Here is a 25,801-nt window from a genome sequence, read left to right on the forward strand (position 1 = left end):
TTTCTGGAAAACAAGTTTTTACTCTACTAAATTCTTGTTATTGAATCCTTGAGAGTGAGTGGAGAAGTGAAGTGTAGATTTAGCTTTATCACTTGTCCCTTTGTAGCCTCCTATGTGTTGGCTTATTTCTAAAATATAAAAATAATAGTTTTGGTTTCATTCTTACACTTAAATCCTCTTGCTCATTTAACAGCTCTTCGTTGTAAGATTTTGCATTGTGCTTCACTAGAATAGGAAAAGAATGACTGACTCTCACTGGGGGTGGGAGAAGATTGACCAGGGAACCCTTAGCAGAGACAATGAGGATGGGGCTGATTCTGGAGATTAGGCTAGCAAGGTGATTCCCCAAGTACCTCACAAGATTCTCCAGGTCTTTACTGCCCAATGATGGTGGCCAGTAGCCGCAGGTGGCTTTGGAGTATTTGAAATTGGCTAGTTTGAACTAAGTGTAAAATGCACTAGATTTTAAGAGTACCCAAAAAAAGGTGAAATATTTCATTGATAATTTTTAAAATATTGATTTATTGAAAGGATAGTATTTTGACGTACAGTATTATGTTCGGTAATATATAATATGTTACTGAATTTAGTTTTTTCTTTTTCTTTATTTCCTTTCTTCCTTCCTTCTTTCATTGATCCCACTTAATTGCCGAGTTGCTGAGATTGGCTTAGAAATTGAGGTCCTCCTGCCTCAGCCTCCCAAGTCACTGGGATTACAGATGTGTACCACCATACTCAGCTAAATTCACCTGTTTCTTTGGACTGTGTTGTGACTTACAATATACTTTTGTCATCAGCACTGCTCACAGCAGAAAGGACGGTGTGTATAGAGGGAAAGAGCGTTGAATAGTAGTTTTTCTTGTAGATGATATGTCTGTGCCGACACCAGTGCTAGAGTAAGGAACAGGAAGTGGAGTACAGTTTTGGATCCAAGAGGAGTCCATATTACTTGGTAGGGCATAAAAACCTCTTTCATAATTTGGGTCTGCCCTTCCACCTTCGTGTTCCAAACATTGTTCCCCATTTTCATGTTCTACCTATAATACATTGCAGTCTTTTCTCGTTAGTCTCAATAGTTACATTCTACAAAGTCATGGTAAACTCTGAGTTAGCAAACACTGAGCCGTTGTCCCAAGGGGAAAATCAGGCTAGGTTCCTGTGAGCCTCTGGTTACCACATTTTAGCTAGTCAATCAATACACAACTTTATTTGTATTTCTGATTGCAGATTTTTATTTATGTCATTGTTTCATTAACATTGAACTCATGGCCATTAGCACTGTAACTCCCTCCTGAACAAAGCTTACCTAACATATTTTCTTTGTAAGGCATGACAGCTTTCTTGCACTTAAGAACACTACACATGCTGGCACAGCAGCACACACCTATAATCCCAGTGACTCAGGAGGCTGAGGCAGGATGATTCCAAGTTTGAGGCCAGCCTCAGCAATTTAGAAAGGCCCTAAGTAACTTAGTTGAGATCCTGTCTCAAACTAAAAAATAAAAGAAGACTAGGGATACAGCTTGGTGGTTAAGCACCTCTGGGTTAAATCCTCAGTGCCCCACCCCCCAAAAAAATAACACTACATAACACTTCAGTACTACATTTGAGAACCATTTTTAACAGAAAAAGCACAAAAATACAAAAATGTGGCCCTAGATAGACTGCCCAAAAGGATACTTGTTTACAGTTCAAGAGCCAGAAGGAGGAGACAGTGTCTCCTTGCTGAAACAGGAAGTGTTACTTATGTAGCACTTACAATGAAGAAGTATTTTAGATAATAATAACAATAATAAAGGCAGTTTAGTTTTATGAGACAGTTTCTATATACCAGCCTTACTTTATCTCATTTATCTCATTTAATTTGCATAAAATGTGAAGTAAATATTATTTCTGAATATTGCAGACATGGAAATTGAGGCTCAGAAAGGCGAAGTCTCTTTCCAAAGGTTTCACAGATAGTACATGGTGAAAGCAAAAGTTGACTTCAAAGCCCATTATTGTACACAGGTTCAGTGGCCCTGGGAGCAAGTTAGGAGAGACAGTGAACAAGGGCTACTGTTCTTAGTAGGGCATCTGTCTTTAGTGGAAAAGGTATAGTTGTAGGTCTTGGGCTATAAATTTCTCCAGATCAAAAGCCTCCATATCTATGTGGTAGCCTAACTATTGAAATCTGGAAAAACTGTGCGTGAGAGATGATTTTCTGCTGGGAAAGGTGGAGAACCACAATATATTTGCCTACTATGGTGGCAAAGGCACTTTCCTTATCTGCTTTTACACTTCTCTTCTGCTATCTAACCAACTCTTTTCCATTCTTGCTGCATATCTTTTCTCTGACTCATAACTTGGGCTTATTGGTGGTTCCTTGAACCTTTATTATCTTGTTTTTTTCTCTGTATCTGGAAGCTGCTTTCCCACTGAACAAGTCTCTGTTATATATTTCAAAGACTGAAAATGTGTTTCACCCATGCAATTACCATTGTCTTCAGTTAAAACTTTTGTACCAAGTGATCCCCTCAGGTCACAGGGCAGCCTGTACATGGAATGCCTGACCTGACTGGCACCAGGGAAATAGTAGCTCATAGTACCATGATGGTGTTTCCTAGGTAAGGAACTGGATAAGGCTGACTTGGTGGGACAGTGGCTCACACATCCTTAGGAAGGTCTATGGACACGGATTGTTCAGTTAAGAACAGAGCATGGTAGCATCTGGCATTATATAACATTTACCAAGAAGATTCTTCTGAGATTCTGGATCTCAGTTTCTTCACATCTAAAATGAGAAGACTGACCTAGTTCCCCTGATTCTTTTTTTTAATTAATGCATGGTTCTTTTTTTTTTTAATTATTTTATTGTTGGTTGTTCAAAACATTACATAGTTCTTATTATACCAGAATCAATCAATGCATGGTTCTTGATAGAGTTTAGTTTTTCATTTAGATAATAAGCCAGGATATATGTTTATCAGAATCAATCAGTGTTGAATTATGTGCTTTTACCTGCAGAGTTGAAGTAGAATTTCTGTAATGACCCTTTAAAAGTTCCTTTTAACCTCCCTGGTTTGATCTATCACCTCCAGATTATTTTAATTGCCCAGGAAACCCAAACACCATTGGTGTTAGATTCTGGGATGTAATTTTCTTGTGTACTTGGTTGGAAATGTTGTCAAGGCACCTAGGATTAGCTAGGGAATGGCAAGGTGATGATGTAAGTACCAAATTGTTTCTTATACAGGATTATTGTGAGAAGAAGACACCAAGTAAAGAGAAATCAACCCAGTTATTGTGAGATGTGAAGAACAATGTTTCACTGGACTTATGTAAAGATAAATGGGAATGCAGTTGAGATCATGAGATTACAGTTGGCCTGTTCAGAATGTTCAAACCACCTAGGTTCTGTAAAATTTTGCGGTTCAGTGAAGTACTGTACTATATATTTATTCACTGTTGGTTACTGTTAGTACGTAGAGATACTGAGATAAGTCTCAGGCTTAGAAATGAATAAAAGCACAAAACTGACTCAAAAAGAGATTCAGAGAAAAAGAAAATTCATACTTCCTTGGCGATGCTGAGAAGAAAGAACAAAAACTCTGATTCCTTCATTTCGTAGCATTGGAGAGTCATCAGCTTTTGGTTCCTCTTGTGGAGTTTCAGTTAATATTGGAGGGCCAGAAATTAGCTATATGTTCTGATGCTGACCTTATATCTGGCAATCCTGGTGACAGCTATCCATTCCTCTCATGATGTTACAGCCAGAGATCTCTAGGGATGGACATTCTACAAACTTGGAGGATGATGACATATGGTTTTCAAATGTTTTGCCTAGGTCATTTCCTTTTTGTGCCATTGTGCCATTTTGAGATATTTATTTAATGGCTTTTATTGGGAAGCATAAAGAATTGTGGACAAAGCATGACATTTGCAGTCAGAGCTTAGTTTAAAGCCTCATACCACAGCTTAGGAGCTTGAGACTTTGGACAGGTCAGTAAATGTCTCTGAATCTGTTTTCTCCCCTGAAAATGGGGAACAGATAAGCTTTATAGGACCCCAAAAATTAAATAAAATAGTATAGTGCCTCATACAGTGTCTAACGCTTAATAACTACCAAATACCTGCTGTATTACAGGTTGAGCATCTATCTCTAGACCGAAAATCCAAAATGCCCTAATACTTTAGAGCATTGGGGGCTTTTGGATTGGGTATACTCAACTGGAAAAGTCTATGCAGATATTCCAAATCCAAAAAAGCTCCAAAATCTGAAATTCTACTTCTCCCAATCATTTCAAATAAAAGATACTCAGCATGTTTTGTTCTCTGTTTTTTCAAATTGCACATTTTGCCAGTGTGGCATCCCTTTTCTGTGACAGGTTCTTTCAGCGTAGCTGGTATTTTCTGACCTGTTTATGTTCCCTCTCCTCCAAATAGTTTAAAACACAAACACACACTTATTCATTGATTAAATTCCCTATAAACCTATTAGAATCTTCTGGAGCAACATGGAATCTGATAATTTCTATCTGAATCACAGTATTTTAATTTTGCTTTTGTTCTTGCTGTCTACGGGTAAATTTATTTTATTTTATTTTTAGAATCAAGTCATTTCATTAAATCATATTAAACTTGCAGTGAACTAAAATCCCTTGGATATTTTCAACCAAATGAATGTCATCTTGTTTTTTTCTTTATCAGAACTTCATACAGTTAAATTGTTTCTATTTCATTGCAAGCTTCTAAGTTTGGCCTTGTGACACTTACGCTAGCTATGAAAACTATAAAGTAACACACTAATGCTTTCCTAAATTTTAAAAGATACCAGAGTATCATAGGGGAAAATGCTGAAAGGAAATATTTACAAGGGAGTGAGACACATGCATTAAGAAGACAGCGAGAAGCAGCACATCAGGGAACAAGGCCATATGCTGATGAAGGAAGAGGGCGCACCTCAAGGCAGACAGCATCCAGCTTCCACCTATGGACCGTGTTGACCATACACATGTTTCTTGGGTTTCCTGTTTTAGGGAATGACGGTGATGATTATTTCATAGAGTTAATTGTGAGGGTGAAATTTTTAAATACAGGTTTACTACTAGAGCATCAACGATAAAACCTTTTTTTGATGTAAACTCAATAGCTGTTTGTAAAAGCAATTTATAAATTTATACCATGAACATTAAGTACTTATGTGTCAGGCTTCCTGATAAGGGTCTAGGATTAAAAAAAAAAAAGCAGAAAGAGGTTATAATTTCTTCTCTTAAAGGAATTTAAAATTTGATAGGGATAAAGAAATACAGAATTATGATAAATGTGGTTATCGATAGACTTTGAAGACAAAGGATGGCAACTTAATCTTTGGCATTAGGATCTTATGAGCAAGGTTCTTAAAAAATGAGCAAGAATAGAAGGGGCATTTGGCTTATTCTATACAGGACCAGCAAAAGAACTGAGGTAAAGAGAGCATGTAGTAGGGGAGGAGCACCCGTGCAGTCTGTGGTACTGGGCCAACAAGAAAGGACAGGGGACAAGCCTGGACATAGAAGAAGGACCATATCGCACGGCATCTTCTATGACATTTGAGGAAGCATAGGCTTCCCTATGAGGGAGTGGAGTCCACTGAGGGATTTCAGCAGGGAAAATGTCTGGATTTAAGAAAACATGTTGGATAATCTAGGTGAGAGATGATGAAGACCTGAAGTAGAAGCAGCAATGATTAGGAGGGTCTCAAGGGCCGGGACCTGAGAGTATTTGAGAGACAAAGTTACCTTATTATTGATTTAATGAGAAGAATACAGAAGTCTGAGGAGGGTGTTCAGTAGAATGTGTTCCAGGTAGGAAATGTGTTGGGGGTGGGAAAAAGAAATGGATGAGCTCAGTTTGCAAGCAGACGGCTGGCTAAAAGAACTTTTTAGATAGAACCTTAGAGAGGTAAGGCTGGAAAGAAGGACTTTGGGAAGCAATGGGACAGGTGGCACCACCAGAGAGGCTACAGAGTGGCAGTTCTTGGTCATGTTGAAACATCAGAATTACCTGGAAAGCTTTTAAGAGAAATAGTGATGATTAAACCACACATCTAAAATCTCTTGAATTAATGTATCTAGATAGTGCCTTGGTTATGTTTATTTAAATTTTTGTTGGTTTTTCGATTTTTTTATTATGGTAAAATTTATATATCATAATTTTACGATGTTAATGCTTTTTCCGTGTGTAATTCAGTAACATATATAATTCACTAAATTGTGCAATAGTTGTTGCTATCTATTTCTACAGTTTCATCATCCCAAACAGAAACTCATCCATCAAACAATTAACTCCCCATTCCCTCCCTCCCTGCCCTGATAATCTCTGTTCTACTTTCTGTCTCTGTGAATCTGTCTATTCTAAATACCTAACATAAGTTGGAAACATAATAAGTAGCCATTTGTGTCTAGTTTATTTCACTTAGGATTTCATGGTTTGTCCATGTTGTTGCATGAATCAGTGCTTCATTCCTTTTTAAGGCTGAATAGCATTCTGTTGTGGGTGTCTTCACATTCTATTTATTCATTCATGTGTTGACGGGTATTTGGGTTGTTTTCATCTTTTGGCTATTGTAAATAATGCTGCTTGAATTATAGATGTACACATTGTCTGTTTGTGACCCTGTTTTAATTCTTTTGAGTGCATACCTAGAAGTAGAATTGATGGATCATATAGTAGTGTTGTACTTTTAAAAAGCTCCCCAGATGATTTTTAAATATGCAGCCATGATCAAGAAGCTGTGATGTAAAACAAGGGTGCTTCATATGCAGGGTCTACAAATGGTGTAAATGAGTTAGGGATTTGTTAGGATATTTATATGCCTTATTTTATACCTGTGTGTTTTGTTTTTTAACTTGGTCATATTCTCAAAGGGGTTTATAAACCCAAAAGCAGTGTTAAGAATCATTGGGGAACCTCATTGTAAAATAGGCAAAGGATTTCAGTAGATACTTCTCCACAGAAGATAATAGACAAATTAGTTCATGAAAAGATGTTTGTTATCATTATTATTAGGGAAATACAAATAAAACTCTTGATAAGGTACCACTTCAAGACCACTGGGAAGGCAATGATAAGAAAAGGAAAATAATTAATGTGGGCAAAGATGTAGAGAAATTGGAACCCTTATTAATGGCTGGTGGAAATATAAAATGGTGTAGCTGCTTTGAGAGTCAGTTTGGCAGATCTTCAGGAAGTTCCATAGAGTTCCAATATGATTCCAGTTCCATTCCTTAGTATGTATCCAGTAGAACTGCAAGCATTTATCTGTGTAAAAATTCTACACAAATTCCATAATAGTGAAAAAGTTCATAATAGTGAAAAAGTAAAAATAACCCAAATGTCTTTATCAGCTGAGTAATGGATAAACAGAAGGTGGTATATCCATACAGTAGAGTATTTGACCAGAGAAGGGAAGAAGTACTGATCCATGCATGCTATCGTACTCTTGATTGGTAATCTTATGCTAATTAAAACAAATTAGGTACAAAAGGTCTCATATTATATGATTATACTTATATAAAATGTCAAGATTAGGCAATCCATGGAGATGGAAAGTAGATTGGTGGCTCCCAGGGATTGGGGAGAGGAGGGAATGGGAAGCGATTGCATAATGAGTATGGGGGTTTCCTTTGGGAATGATGAAAATGTCTGGAATTAGGGAGATGATTGCACATCTCTGAGAAGAAATTAAAACACTTTTAAAATACACTAAAAGGGTGAATTTTCTAGCATTAAATTATACTTCAGGGACTGGGGTTGTAGCTCAGTGGTGGAGCTCTTGCCTTGCATGTGTAAAGCACTGGGTTTGATCCTCAGCACCATATACAAATAAATGAATAAAGGCATTGTGTCCATCTACAACTAAAAGATATTTTTAAATACTTAAATTGACCTATTAAAAATAATTTTAAAAACAAAGTTGACTGACGAGTATTGGGTCAAGGTGAAGCCTGGGTTACTCCACAGAGGAAGAAGATCCCATAAAAGAGACGGGAAAGAGGTTAAATGGTTTAAGAGGAAGACCAGTGGAGTACTGTGTCATGGGATAGATTCTGGGAGGAATCATGGGGGGCTTTGCCAGGATGTGATGGTGAATGTTTTAGCACAGTGGAGGGGTTTAGTATCACATACCGTGTGCTTTATTTTCTGAAGGTTTGGGCATTGGTGTGTCATGACGACTAGAGAGGCAGATTTAATGGAGAAAGGTACTTGTTTTGGATTGTAGAGTAAGGGGAAAGGGACGAGTTTGACTTACGGTATTGCCGACCTATACTCTCTGGGTAGGTGTGGAAGTGAAGGTAAGATCATATGGTAGCTGGAAGATTCAGACTCCAGGGACCTGTGTACAGGTGGAAATAGGAAGAAATTGAAAACATGGGACTTAGAAGCCACAACTTTTACAGCAGGGTCTCAGAGAAAGTGGAGAGGGGAACAGAAATGGCTTGAAGTGGTTAATGTTTATAGGAAGAAGGGTTACACATCCTCAGAGACACCAGAGCCATGTGGAAGACAGGCAGATTTCTTTCTAGGTAAGAGGAACACAAGTTGAGGGAAATCAGATGGAATAGGCATTTGCTGAAGTTGTATAAACTGGAAATACTTGGTGAGGTATATAGAAGGAATTGACCTGAGAACAAAGCACAGGGTTTGCCAGAAGACTATGAGCCCGTGCGGTTTCAAAAGTCTTGGAATGAGGCTGGGGATATGGCTCAAGCAGTAATGCACTCACCTGGTATGCGGGGGCGCTGGATTGGATCCTCAGCACCACATAAAATAAAAATAAAAGATATTATGCCCACCGAAAACTGAAAAATAAGTATTAAAAAATTCTCTCCTCTCCTCTCCTCTCCTCTCCTCTCCTCTCCTCTCCTCTCCTCTCCTCTCCTCTCCTCTCCTCTCCTCTCCTCTCCTCTCTTCTCTTCTCTTCTCTTCTCTTCTCTTCTCTTCTCTTCTCTTCTCTTCTCTTCTCTCTAAAAAAAAAAAAAGTCTTGGAATGTTTGTGGGACCCTTTGCCCTAGAGCTGTGTGATATTCTCCATCAGTGCCCAGCTGCCCTCTTTTAGGAGTAGAGACAGCTTAGGATGAAGTTTTGGAGAATGTATTCCTTGAGAGGTATGAAAGGGAATCGAGAGTCCTGAGGCAAGAAGTGATTCACTAGGAGTGAAGAAAAGGAGATGTGAAAAGGGCAAGATACTAGATTCTTTGTGCACTGAAGGCCAGTTATGTGGAGAAAGACAGTAGGAAAGCCACTCTGCTTAGGAGGTGGGGGGCAAAAAGTGGCATTCAAGTGGGAAAAACCTGGGCAATAATAGGATTCAAGGTGTGATAATAGGCAGCCTGAGTGAAGTGAAGTGGAGGGAAAGTTAATTGGAATAGAGAGATATGGATAATATTTAGCTCGTCTGCGTGGTCTCCAAAATCACTCACGATGAAGACAAAATTTGGACCAGAGAGGAAGAACTCATCAGATGCTAAAAGCTTTAGTTAAATATAGAGGGTAAATGTTGGTGAATTTCAGAGGCAGACAGGGAGATATCGGTGTCCTATTGCATGAGTAGAGAAAGGTATTTTCAGAGGAGAGAGATGTTTATATAGGGGCTCTTCTAAATAGAGTGATGCTCTGAGGAAGGAGAGAGTGGCCCAGCGCCTCTCCCTGCTGTCTGTATAGTGAGAGAAATAGCAGCTTCTGTGGATTTGGACTGTAGAAGAAGTAGTGACCTGTCAGAAGAGCCAAAAAAGATAAATAATCTGTTGACAGCAAGAATGTTATTCCACTAACATACTCCACTCTTCGTTTTCTCTTGCCATACAGCCCTGTAGTTCCAATGTTGCTCTCCCAATCATTGCACTGCAGGCTTCAGCTGGTGCCCTGGGGTCCTTCCTGAGGGGATTTTGCGTTACTGGGGTGGAGCCAGGAAGTGTGAAGTGTATGTGTGTGGGGGGGGGTTGTTTTTTGTGATGGAGTCTCAGTGTGTCATCCAGGGTAGCCTTGAGCTCCTGGGTTCAGGTCAACCCCCCAGAGTGCTGGGTCAGCAGGCATAAACCACCAGACTGGCCAGAAATCTGCATTTTTTTTAAAAAATATTTTTTTTAGTTATACACAGGCACAATATATTTTGTTTATTTATTTTTATGTGGGGCTGAGGATTGAATCCAGTGCGAGGCAAGCGCGCTCTCACTGAGCCACAACTCCAGCCCAGAAATCTGCATTTTTTAAAAGCTCTGGTGTTTCATTAGTGGCCAAATTTGGGAACCACCAGTAGACCTCACATTCTGCTTTTAAGTCCTTACCAGCATTATATCAAATGCCTAACGGACTTAACTCTATTTATAGTATACCTAGACTCAATATTCTTCAGTCAGTAAAAAATGCAGTGCTACAAACATTTTCAAGATGTTCAATTACCAGATCAGTTTAAATATTAAAACAATGTCATGCCATAATCTTCAAATTAATGAAGCATTTTTATAAAATTAGAGAACCTATTACTATTAATTGTGAGGGAGAACTCCTGCCAAGGGGGTTGTAAATTAATACAACCTTCTTGGAAAATAATTTGACAGTGTATATGGATAGACTTAAATATGGTTACACTCTTTGACCTGGAAGTTACATTTCTAAGACTATTGTAGATAAATAGTCAGAAATGTGGATTGAGTTTTAATAAACAATATTTATTGCAGTATTATTTATAGTAGCAAAAAAGTGGAACAATCTGTTACGTATTGAAAATTCTTTAAATATTTTGTGCTATATTCATATGTTGGGATATTATCAAACTATTAAAAATTGTGTTTATAAAGACTTTTTTAACACTGTTAACTATAAGTTTAATATTAGCATGTTGTCATAAAAACATCAGTGACTTTATTTTTTTTTTATTTATTTTTATGTGGTGCTGAGGATCAAGCCCAGTGCCTCACACATGCTAGGCAAGTGTTCTACCACTGAGCCACAACCCCAAACCTATAGACATTTAATGCCATGAAAAAAATGTAGTAGTTGGGCTGGGGATGTGGCTCAAGCGGTAGCGCGCTCGCCTGGTGTGCGTGCGGCCCGGGTTCGATCCTCAGCACCACATACCAACAAAGATGTTGTGTCCGCCGAGAACTAAAAAATAAATATTAAAAAAATTCTCTCTCTCTCTCTCTCTCTCCTCTCTCACTCTCTCTTTAAAAAAAAATGTAGTAGCTAACATTAAGAAAACACAAAAGAACCAGCTATAAAATTATATGTACAATTTGTACTTAAATTATACATGCACATATGTTTAAAAATATTAAGTGGAAAAAATTTTAAAAATCATTACCTAATGATTCTCTCTGTAGTAAAAATATGTGCTGTTTTAGTCTTTATAAAGTTTTGTATTTTCTAAACTGTCTACTAGAGGCATGTGTTACTTTTATTAGACAAAAACCTCTAAAAAAAAAATTTGAATTCTTGGCTAGGCCTCGTGGCACATGCCCGCAATCCCAGCAACTCAAAAAACCAAGGCAGGAGGATAACAAGTTCAAGACCAGCTGCAGCAACTTACAGAGACTCTGTTTCAGAAAAAAAAAAAAAAAAAAAAAGACTGAGATATACTGGGTTAAATCCCCATTACCACAAAAAGGAAAAAGAAAAAAGAAATTAAATTCATATTCTAATCTCTTTCACAAAAATAAGAAGGAAGATTCATTTGGGATGAATGTTATTAGAGAGGTGCTTCTTGATTGGAATTGTGTTCTAGATACTTGCAGACTGTCCATTTCTCTGTTGCACAGTTTAGCAAGGTTATCAGCGTCAAGCTTTATTGCTTATGGTTTTTGTTGTTGTTTTCTGGAGGTTTTGGGTTGTTTATCTTTAATAATAGCTTTTTTGACTTTAAATCCACATAACATAAAATTTAGACTTACAAAGTATACATTCAGTGGTACTTAGTTTATTCACATTGTACAACCATCATCATTATCTAATTTCAGAACGTTTTCATCAACCCCAAAAGAAACCCTGTACTCATTAGCAGTCACTCTCCATTCCCCCCCCACCCCCCCCCACCCCGCTCCGCCCCAGCCCCTGGTAACCACTAATCTACTTTCCGTTTCTATGGATTTGCTTATTCTAGACATTTCATATAAATGCAATCATACCATATGTGGCTTTTTGCAACCTCCTATCAGCTGTCCTTTAGCCTCTCCTCCCCACACTGCCAGAAATGTCTTTATGCCACTGCCATGCTATTCTCTCTAACATAACTGTGATTTTACCATCTCTAGCTGAAAACTTTTCATTGTGCTTACAGCTTATTAAACTAACAGAAACTACTACTACTTGTTCTAGCTTTTAAGGTTTTTAAGCTTTGCAAAGTAAATTCTTAACCAGATAACCTGGTAACTAAATTGAATTGAATGAATAAAAATGCCCACTGCTTTTTCTTTCCTTTTATTCTCCCTCACAGATAAAAATGATAACTACAAGTTAATCCGATATCAGGTCACTGGGGTGGGACAGGAAAATCACTCTCTGAAGTTTGGGGCAGTCGCTCTTCAGCTTCGTGGAGTCAGCATTGCAGGGCCAGCTTGACAGGCAGAGGGCCAGGCCCAGCCTAGATCTCTCTCTCTCATTCAGGGAGCTGGTCTAGAGCCAGAAGGCATCAATCACTGACAGCCCCTAGGTGACACTTTGAGAAGCACAATTCTTGGGCTGCTCTGGTTTGGGTAGGGTACTACAGCACCAACCAAGGCCTAGTGGCAATGTGGGCCAAAGAATTTAGACTCTCCCATCTGCAGGTCCCATGACCATGCTAACCACACACTTATTATAGCACTTCTTGCCCAGCCTTTCTTTTCTCAAATGCCCACCCCCTTGAGGTCCTGAAGTCATCTTGTACATGCTCACCACCACCCCATCTTCACTTCGGAGAATTCTATCTGTTCTCTAGAACCCAGCCCAGGCATTCACAAAACCTTTGCCAAGTCCCCCTGCAACAAGAAGTAATTCTCCCCATTAGCATTTTGTACTTGTCGTGTATACTATCTTCCACGTTGGTTAGTTCTCTGCTTGTATTCTCTTCCTATATTTTCCATTTCTTGATATTGAGTTCTGTTTCTTACTCAGTGATTGTAGTGCAGTGTCCACGGAGCACAGTAATTTGCCCTTAGCAGTTACTCTATAATTATCAGGACAGTTGAATTGAACATCAGAAGGAAATAAATGAAAATAGATTTTAAGTTAAAAGCCTGCAATTTAAGTTATATTTTAATATCAAAAGGAGACCTGTATGAATTATAAACTTAACCTTCTTAAACTTAATCATCCAAATGTTTTTTTGCCCTAAGTAATAGTCACTGCTCTTGGTTCTGAAATATTAACTTAAAAAGAAAACACCAAACTAAAGAAAATATACATGTGTGCTTATGAATACATATATAATGAGTCATTAGGCCTCTGAGACCTGGATTAGTTTTCTCTACATCATTTTAACCCAATTGAAACCAAGGTTTCAGTCACAGCTTAATGAATTCTGATCCCTTTGATTTTGGTACCAGACATAAGGAATATAATACTGTCAATTATCTCTGTGGTGTCAAGCAATTATCTTAATTTATTTGAATTTTCATTGTGTGTTTAATACTTGCAAGATATGGCCAAACAAGATGTAGGCTTTACAAAACAAGTATTCTTTGTTCTTTTCGTGCAAAAACATTTTAAGATTAATAAATTTTTAAAAACAAAGGTGGAAAGCAACACATTATAAAAGCAGAGAAGTTTGTTTAATCTTTTTAATGCCTATTCTAGACTGCTCTTATTAGCCCATCAATTTATTATTGTAGTATACTTCAAACTCATTTGGGTTTAAATTTGTATTAACTACTCAAAGGGTAATTAGAAACTATCAATCTTGAGTCTAGTTATAATTTTATTCCACAAAGGGAAAAAAAAAACCCTTGCATTTCTAGCTTTTCTTGGCTACTGTGTATATTTCACAAAGTTCCCTCAAACTGGAGGGCTCTCTGGCCTCTTACTTTGAAGTTAGAACTGAGCTCTGTTGGAAGTCCTAATGATAGCAATATGATTATGCTTCTGCAGACAACTATTTGTGTTCCAGGTTTGAAACTTAAGCTGAAATAGAAATCTCTCATAAACTTCACATTACGGTTAGTTTTGATGATTACTAAAATCTTACATTTCAGAAAGAAAAATAAATGTTTAATTTATCGATTCAGCTCACATTTTCAGATATGAAAGTAATTTAAAATTTCTTTTCAAATAATTCTTTTTTAAATTTTTTTTTTAGTTGTTGATAGACCTTTATTTTATTTATTTGTATGTGGTGCTGAGAGTTGAACCCAGTGCATCATGCATAGTAGGCAAGCACTCTACCACTGAGCCACAACCCCAGCCCCTCAAATAATTAATTCTTATAGATAACTTTTTAAATTCAAGTAATTCTCAAATTTTTCTGTAGGGTTGTGTTAGTTACAAATAAAAGTGATTAGTTGATTTGGGATTGGAGACGAACAGGACTCTATTGATCCAGAGCTGCCGTTTAAAATAATAATAATGATGATGATGATGATGATGATGATGATGATGATTATTGGTGGTGGTATTAACGGTGATTGAACCCAGAGGCACTCTATCACTGAGCTAGAGCACAGCCCCAATCCTTTTTAAAATTTTTAGACAGGGCTTCACTAAGGTTGCTGAGGCTGACCCCAAACTTGACAATCCTCCTGCCTCAGCTTCCTTCCAAGTCACTGAGATTACAGGCATGCACCTTGCACCCCACTCTTTTTCTTTTTAATAACAGCCATTACCTCAGAGCAAATACTGCTTAGATTTATCATAAGACTTGACAAAAAGTACATGTAAGAATTTGTGTGGTGAGAAGATGAACCAGAGGTCTTCCCAAACCAGTTTTTCCCTCCATCTTCATTTTCCACTTGTATAGAAGAATGGTAGAGAACAGAGAACATTGAAAGCATATTTAAAAAATAATAGTTCTTGCATGTGTTTTACCCTAGTAAGGAAATGTAATTTATACTACCAAGAGGGCTATAACTATATATTTTATTTTTTCCTCTAACTTTAAGGCCCTTAATTTAGGTCCTATACTTTTCCCCTGCAACATGCTTAAAAGTTTTGGCTCTAATTTCTTCTCCTGTTAATTAGAGATAAAGAACTCTAAAGAAAATGTGAGAGTTGAGTGAGTGCAATGGAGTAAAGGAAGAAGAACTGAGTCCCATCAATGACTGGGTGGGAGGCAGCAGTGTAGGCCAGCAGCCCCTGGCACTGCACTGGGCCCCCTGATGAGGAAGGTGGGTGCTAGGAGGTTGCCCTAATTCAGAAGAAGTGTCATTTTAATTGTAATATTCCATGGTGGGTTCAGAACAAGAGCCTGGGAACCATCAGTTATTCATGACAATAAGTAAGGTATTTTTGTAACTTTTGCTGAAAAGCTCTTGCTCTAAAAGAGTCACATATGGGAGGAAACATGAAAAAGTTCATAAAGTTAAAGAGCATAGGATATAGTAAAGAGTCTCAACTATCAGTTTCTGACTTTCTGTTAAGGAAGAATTTAGGATAAATTTGGAGAAATGTAGATTAAGATATAGTTATAAGTATACAGTTATTATATACTTATGGGGGTTTGAAAATTACTATAGAAATAGCCCTTGATTGACCAAAGGAAATAATTTATACCTCAAATTTTGTTGCTAAATCTCATCAGTAAAATTATCTCTTTTTTTCACTCACTTTGGGCAGTCTTTATGCAACTTAGAGTACAATAGGTTCACCTTTTCAGGGTTCTTCTAGAAAATCTGTATGAAAGCAATATACACACTTATAATTTGCATCTTAAAGAGCTGGTTTTATAAGAATCTCTCTTTGATTTGAGAGGACTTTGTTTTTACCAACAGCACAGCCAGTTTTCTCTCTTTCCTTCCTTCCCTCCTTCTCCCACTCCTTTCTTTCTTTCTTCTTACTGTACACTCATAAAACTCTGATGTATTAATGAAAAGAAATTTGGGAAATAATAAATTTTTAATTACACTCATAGTCCTCATCAAAAAAATTTAACTGCTAATACTTTGGTAACTTTTCTTTTTTTTTTTTTTTGGTATAATTTTCCTCTCCAACTGTTTTCACCAACAGCTTAGATTATTTCATAAATATCCACATACTATTAAATTCAAATAATATATATTTAATTAAATAAGCCCTTAGGATGTGCCAGACTCCTTTATATTTCCTACTCTCAACAGCCTCTATATCTTATTATTTTTCCAGTTTTACAAATGAAGAAATTGAGATCCGATGAGGTTAATTAAATAATTTCTTCAGGTCATATAATGAATTTTTGGTATTCCAGGGATTCCAAACCAAAGTTGACACCAGAGGATGTACTCTTAGCTGTGCCGTTGTACAACTTTTCTTATGTTTTACTTTTTCCCCTCATTTTTTTTTGGTACATATAGTCATACATACTGATGGGATTATTGTTACACATTTGTACATGCCCATAATATAACAATATTATTTGGTCAATATCACTCTCCCGCATTCCCCTTCCTCCCTCCCTGTCTCCTACCCCTTCGTCCCTTTCCTCTACTAGTCTTCCTTTGATTTTATATTTTCCTTTTTCTTCTTCTTCTACATGAGAGAAGTCATATGTTTTGCTTTATTGGTTACATAATAAATTGTGACTCTTCGTTTTCTTAGAAAGATTGCTCAGTTGTCACCCATCAGAGAGGACTATATGAAAATTCCCCTTAACTCCTTTTTTTGGATGATGGGGAGGGGGCTTAACAGGGATTGAACCCAGGGGTGCTTAACCACTGAGCCAGCGGCTTGCTAGGTTGCTTGAGGCTGGCTTTGAATTTGCAGTCCTCCTGTCTCAGTGTTCTGAGCTGCTGGGATTACAGATGTGTGCTACCATGCCCAAGTTCACCCCTTTCTATTTTAAACTTGTCCTAATCCTACCTTATTTATCAATAAAGAAGCTATATCTATAGCTTTAATCACTATCTGATATAGTAAATATTGTATTTGTTTTATGATCCCTCGACTACCAGCTTTTCACTTGGAACCTAAGAGTCATGGACTTGGTCTGTTTTGTTCATTGCTATATTTCTTAAATCATAGAACTGTGCTTGGCACATAATAGATTCCAGTAATATTTGTTGAAGGGCTGATGACCTCTGCCCTCAGTTGAACTCTGTGTGAATTCTGATTTTCTTGATCAGTCTCTGTTGGACTCATAGCATGGAATATCCCCATGATTTGCATTCTCTTCTATAAACCAAGACCTGATGCAGCCACCTCTGAGTACCATAGGCTGGTGGGCAACTTCAGTATACCCCATATTTCTGCAGCCAGGTGTGCCCACCAAGAGCTAGATTGTATCCAAATAAGTTTGTGCCAGTTATACCTGTTATTCTAATTGCACAATTTAATTAAATATTATGTAACCTATTACACGCATTTGAAAATATACATTCATTTCTATGAAATTGGGTTCAATATGAAATGGACAAAACTTGCTACTAAGTGGATATATGCAGCACATTCATAATAAGCTGAGGAAACAAGAATGGAAACCCAGACTTAAAAGAACTTTTAAGAACACTTAAGTGTCTATAAGTCCTAGGTTTATTTTAATAAAAATTGGAAATAATATTGTATTAATTATGGGTCAATATTATGCAAGATAAGCACTGAAATTCCAATGAAGGCTAATACCTAAACTTTCATGTTGAGTGTTAAAATGAAATTGTTAATTAAAATAGTATGTATCGTTTTCTATAATTATTCTTCATAACTAAATTCTTAAATCAACCAATTACTCTTTCTGGTTATGTCAAATAAGGAGTTTTTTTTTTTTTAACTGCTTAGAATGAAACTGAGCATTCTTGGTGTGCCAGAGAAAATTCTTAGCTGGTTTTATTTCATTAACTTCATACTGAATTCAGTAATAACAATATTTCCTTTGTCTTCAGGGAATAATTGCTCATTAGTTGAGGCATGGTTTCCTTTCTGCACTGGAATGTGAGCTTCAGGAGGATAGGGACTTTTGTATGCTATGTCACGGCTCTGTCCCCAATGTCTACAACAGTACCTGAAGCATTAATTATTTATTGGAGGAATGGACGGGTGATTCTAAAATGTGTATGTCTTTTATAGAAAGAATCATTTTGCATTTTACAATGATATTGGAACATTTTTAGAAAAACAAAAAAATATTTCAAATTATGTAGCCACTATTTACTAAGTTAAAGTAGAATATACTGATTTCTGAGGCAGGGGATGTAACTCAGTGGTAAAGTGCTTCCTTAGCCTGCACAAGGCTCTGGGTTCAATCCCCAGGACCATAGGGAAAAAAATATAAATATACTGATTTATGTAATTAAACTCAAGTTTATAAATTTCTCTCTCAGTGAAAGTATTAAGAGTACTGAATAGGAACCTTCAGTACCCACATTACAGTGGTTAAGAATTGAGGAACTGTTTGGATTTGCTTATAAAAGCAAACAAAAACTTCCATGTGGCCTTGGTCAAATTAAATTCTCTCTTCTGTACCTCAATTTCTTCATCTGTAAAATAGTTCGAATCATGTTATTATAAATTTATATATGCAAAATATGTAGGGTATGCCTGACAACATACTAAGCACTCAGCAAGTGATAGTTTTTTTTTAATTAAACCTGAATTTGAATCCTGACCCATTATTTATTTTCTGTGACTTAGGTAAATTCTATGGAAACAGGTCAGAGAGGTTAAATGATGTGTAAGATAGATAGATAGACATAGATACATGTCTCTTTGTATACACACACGTACCTTAATATATCTTCAAGATGGGGTTTTATGCAGGAGATATGTACAGAGTGCCTAACTCATAAGTTTTCAATACATGTTAGCCAGAAAAACAACAAAAGAAAACATATCAGAGAGGACTCATTTATCTGTTCAGGAATTTTTCATCTCAAAGAAATTTAAGATGTGTTTCAGAATAAAGAAAGATAATTACAGGCTGAGGGTATATCTCTGTGGTAGAATGCTTGTTCAGCATAGGAAGGTCCTAGAATTCCAGCACCACCACCACCAAAAAAGAAAAGAAAGGAAAAAAAAGACCAGAAAAAAATAATTTTAATCTGAATAAGTTATGAAAATCAAACACAAATACTACATTATTTTCTTGTTTGCCTGCTTTCCAGAATGCTTAAGCCTTCAGTGAAAACTGGTTTTCAGAATACTAAATAGAGACTAAGTATACCCTGCTGGAGAGGGAAGGAAAATGTTACATTATGGGAGGAATGCAACTTCTTCCTGTGATGTTTTCTCATCTGAGGCCTTATTAAAACCTAGTCTTGCTATTCCTGGCCATATTAGCACCAGCTGACATCCTTGGATATATAAGCAGCCCAGAGGCTGGCTATGTTAAGGAACTTAGTCTATGAGAATTCAGAAAGTAGAAACCATCTCAGGCCACTGATGTCAGACTAGACATTTTCCCCGTTGGTAAAGAGTATAGAACAGCTCTCTGCTACTCTGCACTGAATTTTTCCGACAAGTCTTTAAGAGAGTTTTTCCTCCTCCTTTAAGAGAAATGTAGATGATGAAAATGTTACAGCAAAATATTTGTGTCACCAGTGAACATGAAGTTAGCCATTTATTTGATTATTGCAGCATGTGTTAAAGAGCTGCTGCTGCCCATTTGCAGCCTAATGTGTTTATTACAGTCTTCCCAATGGCATCTTGAAGTGTCTTTCAGCTAAAAAATTCATGAGTATTATTGGCTTTCAGTCAGAAAATGGAATTTGTCTTCTAGTTACTGTCTAATATACCACTTTGAGGCCATTATACAAAAGTAAATCTAAGAGCAGAGCATATTGAGAAGGAAGGAATTTTTAGCTTAAACATTTGTTTATACACTGTTATTACTGTTCCGTGGACTAGGATACAGCATGCAGAAGGTAGGTGCTAAAGCCATTTTACTTGGAGAGTAGCTGTAGTTGTGGGATATGTTGTTTTCTTTAATCCTGTACCCTACTGTAAACTGCTAGTATTTTACTATTGAAAATCATGTCCTAATGAGAGGAGTTTGTGTCTGGCATTTATTGCAGTTATTTCAAAAGTCAAACGTACAGTGTATTGCAGTAAACTAGAAAGTTGTATTGAACTTTTGTTTCCAAATAAGATGTCTTTTATTCTGGATTTATTTGCAGTGAGTCTTCTTTAGCTTTGCATGCTGACTGTTGTCACTGTATGAATTAATGTGCAGTTTTATGAGTGAAACTGTAGGTACAGACTGTAGTTTGTCTATAATACAGACTGTATGATGTGAGATAAATTAAAATTCTATTATGTGAAAACCAAGGAGTGCCATAGTGTTATATAAAGATAAAATTAAAAGTGTTCTTATGATCTAGTAAAAAGAGTAATAATGCTTTGGGGAAAATATTATACCATTTTGCCAACTAAAATATCTTGAAATGTTATGTAGTACCCTCTGTCACTGTGTTCAATGCATTACTTGTTTGCCAGCAGGAAGAAAAGGTTGGATTTTTTTTTTCCATGTGCTCTCATTCCTCTGTTTAGTAAATCTACATAGTTCTACTTATTTTATTTGCATATATGATGCTTCTTTCTTTGTATGCCTCAAAAATATATCCTTGCATAGTCTGCATAGAGTATTTATTTAACTGTTGCCAAAACTTGGGTCTTGCCAAAATAATGTTTGCTTTGGGTAATTTTAGCCAATTAACACTATTTGGAAGGAGGTGTTTCCTCTCCTCCATCAATTGGGTGTCTTTATCTGTGTCATCTGACCAGCTCCCAAGGTTTGACCCACTGTTTTCTACTTTTCTCAGGAATCCACAGCTGAAAAGCACATTCTGTTTATTGAAGCATTAGATTCAATGTTTCTTTAGACTTATCAGAGACTGGCCCAGAAATTTGTTTTTGTATAATTAAGGGATCCCCCCAGAACACAGTATACTTTGAGGGAAAAACTGGAGTTTAGAATGAGCTAATGTTTTCATTTTTTGGTAAATCAGTACAGAATGTACCTTTAGCTTTAAGGAGGGCATCTGAGCAATTACAGCTCTCTGGAAGATTATCCTTTTATAGTTTAGTAGAACAGAAATGGAGAAGAATTTAAGTGGTGATTTATGTATATTTTTATATTGCTTGAGCATTTCTTGGTCTTAAAAATTTGTGTAGAATCAGTTGACACATTACATGACGATTTCATATATCTTTCGGAAAGAGAATTCAGAAAAAAGGAGGAGGAGGACTAGGAATGTAGTTCAGTGGGCGAGCGCTTGTCTAGGCTGTGGGAGGCCTTTGGTTCCATTCCCAGCGTGCGCACACGCACACACCCACAACCTGGAAGGCCTTGGAAGCTGTAGGGGCTTTCTGCTCTCCTCAAGAGCTAGACTAGATGATTTAACAGGTAGGTACTCCTCATGGAGGTGTTAATAAGAGAAGTTGTTTAAGCAGCTCTTTGTGTTTTGTTTCCATATAAATTTCATTGTACTATCATCTCAAAGTAAGGACTCTGAGAGAGTACCTGACTTTTTGCAGATACTTCTTAGAGCTAGCAACAGATCTGATGTTCAATCACTTTATTATGTGTGAATTTCAGCAACTGTATTATCCTTTAAGTGAATTTGTGCAGCATATAATAAATCTGACAGTTTTACAGATGTTGTTTGGAAGATGGCCTACACTGATAAAAGATAAAATACACATTATCATTTACATGAATTCTGGATGATTAACTAGCTTTAATGGTTGTGAAGCTGTTTAGCAAGCAATAGCTGTGTTACCTTATAAGTTATATGGATGAGTTCTATGAAAGAAGAATGTACTTTCAAACCACATTAGGATTTGACTTTTTTTTTTTTCTCTCTCTGTCCTTAGCTAAGGATTTGACTGGCGTTGTTCACCCCTTCCAGAATATTGTTACTTTTTAAAAAATAAAACTTGGTGAATCTTGTGGCTGTAGCACTTTCCTCTATTATCTAGTTCCTACAAGTTGATATCAAAGGATAAGAAGGAGGATGTACTGTCACAGTAAAGTTTCAGCAGGGATATTGTGTGGTTTTAGATAACAAGCATGGACAAAGAGAAACTTCTTTTCCAGTTTTGTCCTTCACAACTCCCAACATCTGGTAGAAACTGGTTTGCTTTCAATGACTGTAATTATCATCAGCCCAAGAGTTAACTGGTATCATTTTCAGTTTTTGATTTACATTGAACAGTTTGAGAACTGAGAGTGACATGTTCAAGAATTTTAATTTCATGTGAATATTGAAAACATACAGAACCCTTAAGGAACTGTTCATTTAGGGCTGGCTACAAAATAAAATTTTAAACCTTAAGTGCTGCACTGCAGTATTTTCCGTCTTCTACTTTTTCATTGAAAATTAATTTTTAACTTTGATTTACAAAACATGCATTAATACTCTTTTCTCCATTTAGATTATTTAACTTTTGATATTTTTTTGTGAGTAAGTCTAAAAGGAAATCACTTTTCTATCTGACCTCTGTCTGTCTACCTGTGTTGCTGCTGCCTTACCCAGTATTTTGAGTTGTGGGGAAAAAAATGAACTCACCAGCCCTCGCCACATACTACGAGTGAAATGCTGACACTCACTGCCAGCCAAGCCTCACACAGGGTGTTAAAAATATCAGACAGTCATTTGAATGAGAGTGCCACAGTTCTCCTCCTAGAGCACCTCATTAATGAGGCTCACTGTTATTTATTTGGTTCACTCACTGAAGAGCAAGACATAAATCCACGTGTCTGCTCCAGGACAGCAGCTACCACTGGCTGCCTGTCACCCTCTTACCACCCTCCTCCCTTCCATGCCCCTACCTTAATTCTCTCCCTTCCTCCTTCCCCCACCCCCTTCTTTCTTTCCTCTTCTTTTTCTTTTTTTTTTCCTCCTCTTCTCTCAGCTCTGTCTTCTTTTTGTTTTCCCTAGGTGACTGGCAGGGATTCAGATGGGCCACCCCTGTGATGTTGGCAAGTCCTCAACCTGATGGGGCCCTGCAGGGGACTCTCCTTTCCTTGACTCGGCCAAGTCCTCTGGGCCTTGCCCTCTCCCATCCACCTTTTTTCCCTTTAGTGGTATTAGGGTTGGTTGGAAATATCTACTGAGGACATACAGCCCAGAGAAAATGTGCAGAAAAGAGGACATATGGGGCAGGCACAGAAAAATTAAAAAGCCATCATGTTCATAAAGCAGAAGCCTTGAAGATTTTGAGGAAATGTGTTTACGGTACCATCACATAATGAAAAGAGAAACTTGGCTTAAGTAACTTACTTCAAGAGTAAATTAGTGATGTTTTAAAACTCTAGAGTGAGTGGTTATAAACTAACTTTGGGAAGGAACAAGCCAAACAAAGACAGTGTGCTGAAATGGCTCTACTAAGACTGGAGAACCCTCACTTCTGCTGCTCTCCTCATCTCTAGACCCTGTGCTGAATGTGTCAGTGCTGTCTCCTCATGCATTGTCACCATTATTAACATATTGTGGGGAAATTTTAAGTACATGATGCTGATCCTAATGTTCAACCCCCAAACTGAGTACAAATAACTAAGTAAAATAGTCACTTATTTTAATTGTCCATTGAAAAGCTTTCTGATCTTTCTGGTAGTACTGTACTTTTCTAATATACCTGATGATACTCTGGGGGGAAAAATAGCTATTTTCATCAGTAAAAATTTTTACTTATACCTACTATATGGGACATTATGCTAAATATTAAAGATTATATTTTAATGTCATATAGAAAGCTGCTTCCAGGGTGAAATTTACCTAGGTTATTTGTTGAAAGCTTACTTAGGTTGGATATGTAATGTTTTTTCCCATATGCTCATGAGTGAAACTATGGGAACTGTGTTTCAGAAAGTAGTACTGAAAAATGGAATGTTTATAGGGTATCATCTGAGAAGGGCTCTGATATTCATTCAGGTTTTTTCTTTTCTGTACCTGCAAACCTCCTGCAGTGGCCTGGCTCCCAACCCACCTATTTAGAATCATATGCTGTCCTCAGGCTAGGCTCCTTACTTCCTCTTTAACAGCCAGTTCAGCTCTCTTTTCTCGGATCTCACAGTACAGAGTAGTGCAAGTCAAATGTATAATATATATTTGTCCTTATTGGAGTGTTTCCTATATACAAATTTATCTCTCCTGTCAGCCTGTCTTCTTGAGAGCAACATTACTGTTTATGTTTCTTATGGCACTGAATCTCATTTACAGTGGCAAAGTAGTCTTTGTTGAATGAATGAATGAATGAATGAATGATGTTTAGATAAAAGGAACAGAGTCAAGTGCAGAAGCCCATACAAGGCAGAATTTGTTTCTTCCCTGACCTGGCCTGCACCTCTGTGATAGATGAAGAATAGCTGATTCGATAAGGGGGCTCTTTGCTGTAACATTAGTTAAGAGTAGGAGCTCTATAAGCCTGTATATAACTCCCAGTTTTGACATTTACTAATCCACCTGGTAGCCTGTGCTGTAGATGCTAATGACTATCTCCATTTCACAGACGAGGTCATTACAGCATGAAGGGTGAAGTAACTTGTCAAGGTCATACAGCTGACCAAGTGGTGAAGCTCAGACATGGATACTGGCCCTTGGCCTCTCTGCAATACTACCTCTCATAATCTGTCTTTGAATCTGTAATTTGCTGGGTTACATAGTAAATACTAAATTAATAGTAACTAAATACAGATTATACTTATTATCAGGCCAAAAATGTGAGCACAAAACAGGACCTTGGGACTTGGTTACATTACTCCCTCCAGCAGGAAGCTCAGGCTTAGCTTTCAAATTGTATCCTCCATGTGACCTCCTGAATTGTGTGATTGGCTCAACCTTCCTCAGCTGATAGGCTATTTCTTCATTCTACTTACACATGACTCTTTTAAATAAAACTATTGGCTCTACTGCCCTTTTGGAACAGAACAGTGGCCAGAAGAAACAGTTGCAGTGAGACTGGACAACTCAGACTCCACAGAAGGAAGCAGTTGGGCAATTTAATTGGTACGTGGTGGTGATACCATGATGGGTGTCAGATACTGCTTTCCTTAGCCTGCCTTGCTCTTTGTCCTTGCTCTTGATGGGCCCATTGCTCTCTGGTGTCTCCCTTAAGTTCTTGGTTTTCCACTGACTTGGCCTTCTCTGCGACTTTTTCTGACCTAGAAAGGAAGAAAAGCTACTATAAAAACTAAAGGAGAACAAAGATTATTTAGAAGCCTGGGGACAGAGGAAGGAGAAATAGTATCAAATGGGATTTCTAGGAAAGATTTTTAAATGGTGACTTGTATTTTGGGGCTGCATTTGTTTTGTTTTTTTTTTCCTTTCCAAACAATTATTAAGCACCTTGAGGTCTTTTCTGCTGTATTCATACTTTATTAGTCTCTCTGGCTTTTTTGGTTCTTCATCTTCATGTCACTCCCTCGTTCTTATGCGCTCCCAGTAGTATTTTGGTTCTGTTAGCGATGACCATTGTGAGCACAATTATTCTCTTATTATGAAAAACGTTCCACATGCTCCCTCAGAGGCAGTAGTTCCCCTGATTTTGGAGTGCCTGAAGACCTTAGGTGATAGCAGCTAGAACCAGCTGAGGGGAGGAAAGTCTGCAGCAGCAGGATGTGAGAGAGGAAGCCACCCAGCAGTGTGCAGGGAGGGAGGCCAGCTGCCCTGGAGAGAGGACACCAACAGAGGAGCAGTGATGCTGTGGCAGCAGGAGAAACCTGCACATCAGCTTCTTAGGGAGGCAG

General features: G+C 37.4%; 1 protein-coding gene across 1 annotated transcript in view; it reads left to right on the forward strand.

Moving 5' to 3' along the window:
* The window catches only part of LOC308631405 (voltage-dependent T-type calcium channel subunit alpha-1I-like), a gene marked incomplete at its 3' end in the record, with an annotated part of 180,846 nt that overhangs the window by 52,603 nt on the left and 102,442 nt on the right, over positions 1-25,801 (forward strand). Inside the window, 1 exon segment of the mRNA XM_081262609.1 lies at positions 22,995-23,291.

The sequence above is a fragment of the Spermophilus citellus genome (assembly GCF_964194105.1).
Source record: "Spermophilus citellus genome assembly, chromosome: 12".
Classification (NCBI taxonomy): domain Eukaryota; kingdom Metazoa; phylum Chordata; class Mammalia; order Rodentia; family Sciuridae; genus Spermophilus; species Spermophilus citellus.